The following is a 9025-nucleotide window of genomic DNA, read 5'->3' as shown; positions in this document are numbered from 1 at the left end:
CCTTACAGAGCCCCTCCTCCAACACACACGAACGCGCACATGACCAATGAGGGCACGAGATAAGTTTGTGCACAGATGGAAGGCTGACAGGCAGGTAGGCCATCCAATCATTTTAGCCGGGCCGGCTAAAATGATTGGTCGTGCTTTTTACAGCGCTACGGCTTCCACAGATAAAAATGTTTTATGTATTTATTGTCAAAGCATTTCATATATTCATTGCTATCGGGATGTTAAGAGCATTCCATGGAATATAACAAAAAGTGTTTCTGAAATAAATTACATACCCCACCTTTAAGGGGCTTCAGTAAATGTATCAAAAGTAGAAAAACTCATTATGCAAGTTAGCCCCTTTCAAAATGTTATACTTTTATATAATATGGACACATTATTACTGACACATTAATGTTTAAGTGAGATCCTGGTATTTGTATGATCATTGTATTCTTTGGATTTCAATTTTAATCTAAAAAGTATTTTTTTAAATAAAATCAGAAGTGTAAAAAGCACAATATATTTGCCTGTGAAGTATATTGGTGCTAAAGTGAAAACGGGCAGACACACTTTGTTAGGCAGACACAAATAAAACAGGTAAACAGATTTAGAAGAGTGGAGAAATGATACATTACAGATTATGTTTGTATGTGCTGCAGGGAAATACAGTTTATCTGGGTCAAACCGAGTCGGATATCACTTGAAATACCTTTGAGATACTATCTGCACTGGATTGAAACTACCTGCCTCAGTGGGGCTAATTGGAAATAATCCTCTCTGTCTTTAGTTCGTTTTTCACTTGATCCCACCTGGCGCAATGAAAGCAATTATTTTGAACAAGTTTCAGTTTTAAATTAATCCTTTCTGCCTGCATGTGTTTAAAAAAAGAATTAAGATCATTTAACAAAGGGGAAATAACTGAAACAAAATGACCTCATCCATCTGGGAGACGGTTAGGACAAAATATAAGCAGTGGAAAAATACCTGAAAAGATTATCTTCAATCAGACCTGTATCTGACTCCGCTCATGAGGGGAAACGAGACAGATGGTGAGTTTTTAGGAGCACATCTTGTTTCTCTAATTTCAACGTGTTTTGTTGCCTGCTAATGGCTTGAACAAATGCTGGGTCTCTCAAGAATGAATGATACGTTCAAACAGCGAATGACAATGCTTTGTTTTGGAGTTGTTTTGCAGGATTTTGTTTTGATATTGAACTGCCACTCTCTGGAGAATAATGATTATTAGCCCAACATGAGAAAACACTGTTGAAATGAGTCTTAATCACAGCATGTGTCACATCAAAATAAATGTAACACTATTAGCGATGACGCATAATAATAATAATGAGCACAATAAATTATATTAGTCTAACACAGTCATTAGTGATGTCTGTTTTTCTTTGAATCTCTTCCCATCTGTAAGTGTTTGTTTTAAACCCTTTTCCTAGCTGCCTACATTTTTTTATTCTTTATTTTTTGCTTTTAGTTTCATTGTCATTGTAATCCAATTGCTTTCTGTAAATGATTGCATGCATTATTTTTTTGATGTTGTGATCTTGCTGTCTGCTGTTGTTTCTATGTTTTGCCATCTGTCATTGGTCAGAGCTTTAGAGAAACCAGGAAACAACAGACAGGGAAGACTTCTAATTGGTCCACAGAGGATAAGGGATCACTCTTTGGTGTAGCGCTGACTGGAAAACAGCAGGTGCGGGCGATGCAAACGTACGAGCTCTCAAACGGAGGTCGAGGCGTCTCAGGGGCCCCCAGGGGTCCCCAGAGGGTACCCAGAGAATATGCCGTACAATCTTGTTTAATTTAGTCATATTTTTCTTTATCAAAGTGAGTGATGCTGTGATCATATTGCTTCCTTCACTTGATATTTACTTGTTTACTATATTCTTGCCGCTTTAAATACATCTGTACATTATATACTGTCCAATTGCTGCAGGATGTTAATACATTTTACAATACACAAACACAACGTTGTTACTTCTATTTATCTAAAAGAAAACCTGATTGAAAAAGTATTACTGTTAAAATATATACATTGTTATAAGATCATAGCGTAATTAGTGTTTTGTCAGATAAATTACACCATTTTTCTTCACGGTCAACTTTTATATTTTCAGTCTTTCCTCTAGTTCTGTTTATCTTCTATTTTGAGGTTTTTATATTGTAAAATTGTTTATTTTCTACTCTTGTTTATATTATAATTATGTGCATTACTTGTTTTACATGCTGCTGCAACGAAAACATTTCCCAAGTTTGGTTTAATAAAGTAAATATTATCTTATATCATCTTGTTGTCTCCATGAATCAACAAAATGTCTCCATGAATCAACAAAATGTCTCCATGAATCAACAAAATGTCTCCATGAATCAACAAAATGTCTCCATGGATAAAAGAAAATTAAAAAAACTATAAGTCACAAAAATACTAAATCTTCCAGACGCCTGAGGCCTATGAAGCCGGATTTTCGCTTAGGGAGCTAACTTCAGGGAAAACTCTGGGTTTCCGGTCCTACGACGCTGGTTCTCTTTTTAGCGGGCTAGATCTCCATGGTAACTTATGCTGAGCGGCTAACCTCCTCGGGAGGAGGTTAGGTTGCAGGCTAAGCGATCAACTCAGTGAAAGCACCGCCTGCTGACCAATCAGAGCTCAGTGTGCGGAGTTTAAAGCGATCAAGTCATATTACAGGATAGAGGAAATACAGATTAAACTGCCGTTGCAGGAAAGATGGACGGCAAAAATCAACTGACTGTGTGAACGTGAAAATGAATAGAATATCCCCTCCCATCTTCAGAGCAATCTGCCTATTATAACATTAGCGTTAAGAAAGCTTACTTAAATATCTGCCACGACATAAGTAACCGGATCAAAGTAACATTACGTACAGTCCGCGGCACTGTGAGTGCAGACGTCGATGTGTGCCATTATCATTCATATCATATCACATCATAATGTATCATATATTTCCTTATTTGAGTCAGCTTCTTGAGCCGTATCTGGCCGTGCAACACTCACAGTGTCACATACTGTATGCAGAAGTATTATTTTAAGCAACACATTAAGTTGACGAAACACTCGAGTCAAATGTAATTAAAGTCAGATCCACTCGTGTCTTAGACGGGGCAGTGATATCATAAACTGTTAATGTACGCATTCAAACACTTTTTCTGTTACCAGCAGTATTCACCTTGCAGGTGCAGCTATGTGGCTTTTATCCTGGATAAAGTGTTTAAGTCATGGATGTTTAAAGTTTAACGTCTTCATATTTGACTAATATTATAGTTCACTTTTCATTCAGGAAGTATGACGCTGCGCTGTCGCTTATCCATGTTTGTGATTGGTCAAATGTTGCTAACGCCGCCCCTTTTATGTGAACGCGCACCTAACTAGATAGGACACGGCTGGCTTGAGCGATCCACTTGATAACCCGCGTCGTAGGACCGTTTAGCGAAAGCGCGTATGTTTTGGATTAGGCCAACCGGCTAACTCAAACATATCCAGGTTATGCTGAACCGGCTTCGTAGTACAGGCCTCAGAACATATGAATAGGGAATAAATAAATATGAATAAAGAGAAATTATGTGTATTGGTTTCTGTCAGAATAACATTTTTTTTATAAAAAGTGGACTTCATAAATACACTGAAAAGCAGATTGTTATGAGTATATGATTAAACCCTTTTTTAGAGTCAGTTTTCTGGTTAGATTTTGAGTGAAGAATTAATTGGCAGGCCTGTAAACAGCAGGTTGGTCAAGTGAAGCTTAGCCAACAGTGGCAATATGCTCCCCTGTAAAATATGTATGCTACTCAAAAAAACATCAGTCACATCAAACTGAGTTTACCAGGCCAGGGTGATGCATGTTGTACAGACTGTACACTCTAAAACAGACCTGCAATGTTAGGAGAATTAAAATAAAAACAACCATTGGATCAAACAACATTGCATATTCAATCAGTGGCCACTTTATAAGGGACCCGTTTACAGACCATAATGCAGGGGCTTTAAGACTGAGTCTGTGGACCTCCCCTCAATTCACTTGCTAAGTTTTTTTATAATTTATTTGATAATATAAACAGTCAAGCCAAGATAGCCATATGTTGTTGGCTGACATCATTTCAGATTTTAACACACATAATATAAAGTCTGTCACAAAGTATTCTGACTCAAGAAAAGTTGGGAAAATTCCCCCAAACTTTGTCTGAACTTTTTCTTCAAACCAAACACTCATTTAAAGTTTTTGTATGATCTTCTTTTGATAATGAATGAGATTAGTAAACTAATGAATGACTAATGTTGTGTTTTTCCTCTTTTATACATGATACATGGTGAAAGAGAAGGAAAAATCGGGGTCATGCTCACAGGAAACTAAATGTGATCAGTCTGTGACACAGTCTCATGCTTTGTGGATCCAGTCATTCACCACAGCCTCACACCTTTGTGAGGATCAGGATATACAAAGGTCTTTGTCTTTTGATATGTTCAACGTGTCTGATTATGGAAGATCGAAGACTTATAAATTGGCAGAATACACTTTGGACCCTGTCCAAATAAAGCCTCTATCAGTGGCGGCCGGTCCATAGGGGCGCTAGGGGCGCCGCCCCACCTCTTCCCATATTGAAAAAAAAAAAAATAAATAATAATTAAAATTAAAATTAAAAAAAAAATATATGTTTAAAAAAATATATATGTTTTTATTTTTATTTTTAATGAACAAGGTAAATATTATATAATTGGTATCAGTAAAATGTATAATCTACAATAAAATCTCGTTTAAAATTGTGTTACGATGTCTAAAGTTATTGATAAGTCACATGTTTCCTGCCTGGCCTTGCCCATGCACCTTCTCTCGTCTGGGCGCTAAGAGAGGAGCCTTCAACCAGTGCAGCAGCAGCCACCAGCAGCTGACTGTTGCTATCTGTAACGTGTAAACTATGCCGCGAAAATATAATTTCAGCCAATCAGCGTCGTCAAAGATGACGGTCACCGGGCGCCAATGTCAGCGCCCAGTGCAGTCTGTGAGTAGTTTGGACAGTGACTCGTATCCGGTTGACGCAGTAGTTGATGAGGATGGCTTCGTGTGCAGGTGGAGTCTCCGGACCTCGGTCCCCGGCTAATTCTGTTCAAGAGCTAATCTCCAATCCTTTCGAAAGGAGAAGTTTGGCAGATAAATTGTTGCTTAAAGACCTTGGACCGGACCAACCCGATTTGAATATATCGCAGCAATCTCGTGAAAAAGACAACATTTATACATGAGGCTTCACAAGTAGCTGGTACACAAGAAAGGCTTGGCTAGCTGGATGCAAACAGGTAAATGCTGTCTTTTGTTTCCCATGCTTGGATATCACTTTATATGTAGAGAGGAGGTTTCCCATGGTTGTTAGAAGTTTATTAATAAGTGGGCATTTATCACAGAAGTGATTGTTCTGTCTCCACGTTTGTTGCATTGTCTGTGATGTATTTTCCAACGGTTATAGCTCCTGTTCTGTCCCAGCAACACTACACGGTTTGCAGCTCCACCACATTTTTGGTTATCTTCGGTGTCGCTTAAAATCTGCTTCCCATCGGACTAAAACCTCCACGTAATCTGAAGACAGATACTTGAAGTTATTTAAACCTTTTGCAAACTTTATGTTCTTTCTTGCTCTAGCCTTGCCAGTTACATTGTACATAACACATATATTATCATTATGCTAACTGGTTGTTCGTGTTAGACGATGTAGCTTTTTCATTTCTGAGTTATTGCTATATGTAAATAAGCCTGTTTGTAAATAATCCTCAGAGAAACAAAGAAAAAACACAATTTATGACATTTTGTGCTGTGGTTATTTTTTTTAAATTGCATTTATTCACAGTTCAGTTTGAAATGCTGTAGTGACTTGTATTGAACCACTTAAATATTTATAATTAATGCTACTGAAAAGATGCTATTAATTTTATATCTCACATGCAGTTCACTGTAAAGCTACTTGGTGAAGGTGTTGGTTCATAAAACATGAACAGTTTTAAGAAAGAAAAAAACAGACCAGTTCTGAGAACACAAATTCCTGGTAAAGTAGTAGATGTTCAGGTTGATAAATAATATTTTCCACACTGAAGATTATGGAGGTATTGATCAGTCTTCTCATATTTTTAAGCCTCGATTTCTCCTTTCCCCCCCCCTCTAACATCACCAGAAGTCATCATTTAAGGGGTCATTTCTCGAAAAAAATGTTCGGGGGGAAACCCCCCGGACCCCCCAGGTAGGTCACTTACGGTACGTCAAGAGCCCCACCAAAAAAAAAGACCACCGGCCGCCACTGGCCTCTATGCTTTCACAACCCGTGTACATTTGTTATTGGATGTGTAATGTTGCTTTAATGAGTGAAAGTGAACCTAAAACTATTCATTATACTCTGCGGTAAAGGTGGGCTTTGTATGTTTCCTAAGGGTGGGATCTATTTTTTTTTTAAATAATTTGGTATACTGTATCAATTGTGACCTGAACATCCAATGGTCATATCTTAACCTAAATGAAACAACATCACTCTGTTCCTTCTCCATCTTTTATCGTAGATATTTGAAATAAAGGAAGTTCAGTTTTTGGTACTTCCTTGTTGGAATCAGTCAGCACCCAACAAACACACAACCATTAGAAGTCTGCGTCAGATTGACATTAAAAAGGTCATTTTAAATAAAATGTTATTGGATGGTATAGTCTCCGGTGTTATATCTAGAAACACCTCTCAAAGAACAGTTTAATCCTTCACAGAGGATGATGCTGTGTGTGTTATCTGTTATCCTGTTCATTATATTTTTATATATATAAAACGTCTTGGCTGAATGACAAGTTTAACTATAGAAAAATGTTCATTCTTTGTCCAATTTCTCACTCCATTGCCCTTCTCTTTTTTCTCTTTCTTGTTTTTTTCTTTCCCCTCTTGCCTCTTACTGGCTCCCTCTCCTCCAGCACTATGCAATCTGTCAGTCATGTGTAGCCTCTGTCAAGTTTTCAGCTAAGACCCGGCTAATCCTGCCATCGCCGAGGCTGTTAACTGGCTAATTACGGAATATATTGGCCGTCACAGCCCCCTAATCCTCTGCTCTCATTCACTTTCGCCCATTAAGGATCCTGGGGGATTACTGTAACAATCACACCTCCTTTTCCCTTTGATGGTTTACGGGGATTAGTATTAAAATATACAGTGTGTGTCGGAAACGATGGCAGTGCTGTCAAGAGAGGGGAGAAAAAGAGCTGCTACCCTGAGGAAGTTGTACTTTCTAAAAGAAAAGGTTGTCATACATGTATTAAAAAAAGCATTACACCAGATAGTAATGCTTGGGTCATGAAGGCATATAATTACACGTTCTGGTCTTACACAGTGGTAGTAATAGTACCATTGGAACAGCATATTAATCCAGAATATCCTCATCTTGTACTGAAGGTACAATGGTTTACTTTCTGAGAAATTAGAAAAAGGAGGTGAGTTTAAAAGTCCGATATCGCATGTTTTCAAGCTATTCCTGGGATCTCTCACAGGCTGAGACAAGAAGGTTTCCCGACAAATTATCTTGCAAAAGCCAAATGAAAGCTTTCTACAACTAAAAATAGCTTAAAGTACAGAACCTGTATAAATAAAAAGTGTGTTAGAAACAGTATAAAGATGTTGAAGAGAATGAGAATGTAGTGCCAGATGATTAAATCATTAAATTAAAATGAATGTTGCATTTATCTGATTAGTAAACAAAGACCCAATAGAGGAACCAGGGATCTATGTGGAGGAGATGGAAGCTCATATTTTGTTGTGTGTAACTGGGGAGTGAGCAGATAATGTTTCTCACTTATAATTAATATTTCCAAGAGAAACATTAATATAATTCTTTCCATTCTCCAGGACAGTTTTGTTAACAGATGGTATTTAGTCCTTGCCATCTTCCATGGCAGCTATTTTCCGTGGCAGTCGTGTTCCTTGTCCATTCCTTATGGCTGTAATCAGCGACCATTTGAGTCGTTTTTTTCATTTTGGTAAAAGCTTTGGTGATATATCATTACATATTTACTTTCAGCACTTCCTGGCCGAGAGAAGTGAGAACAACATACAGTAGAGACTTAGACTGAGTCCTATACTGATTGGAATTATGTGTGGAAAAATATAGTTCATGTTTCAAACCAAATGATTTCAACCAAAAATGAGCTTTTTATGGTCACAGTATAAGTGCCATTTGAGATTTTAACTTCTCAATGTGAAAAACACTGAAATCAACCATTATGTTTCTCACCTGCTAACATACTTTCCCATAGTTTTAGTTCTTGTTTCTCTCCCTCACTTTCTCAATAAGTTGGATGAACTTTTTTGTCAGAAGTTAATATTCGTTATGGCAAAGTGGGACAGGGAGATAGAATAGAAGGTAAAACAGGACATAGACATCAGAGCACTAACTGATAGGAGCCACATTAAACGCACCGCTCCTCTGTCTCCCAGCAACACTCCGTGGGAAGAATGGAACAAAAGACACGAAGAGGAGGGAAAAAGGAGAGGGAAAATGATAAACCAGCATATCTCTTATTATTAGACACGTGGAAGAGTTTGGTTATCTCATGTGTTTGCCTCCTACCCTCCTCTTCTTTAATTGTTCTTCTTGTATATACCCGATTTCAGATTTCTTCCTTCCCAATTTTACCTCTATTTCTGTCATTTATCAACACATGTACACTTACTTCCCCTTTTTCCTTTCTCCTTATGTACTTCATTTGAACCACCCTCCTTCCTGCATCCTGCCTGTAATCACAGTGAATGTATTTTGTTGAGTTTGCTGTCTCCCTGCAGCATAATGTGTTAACCTGATTTTACAGAGGATGATAACACCTCTCAGGCTTGCTAGCCATTTTCAGGCGTTCTCACTCGCACAGTTGCACACGCACGCACGCACGCACGCACGCACGCACGCACGCACGCACGCACGCACGCACGCACGCACGCACGCACGCACGCACGCACGCACGCACGCACACACACACACACACACACACACACACACACACACACA

Source organism: Trematomus bernacchii, unplaced genomic scaffold (genome assembly GCF_902827165.1).
Source record: "Trematomus bernacchii unplaced genomic scaffold, fTreBer1.1, whole genome shotgun sequence".
Lineage (NCBI taxonomy): Eukaryota > Metazoa > Chordata > Actinopteri > Perciformes > Nototheniidae > Trematomus > Trematomus bernacchii.
Note: the sequence above shows the minus strand (reverse complement) of the source record.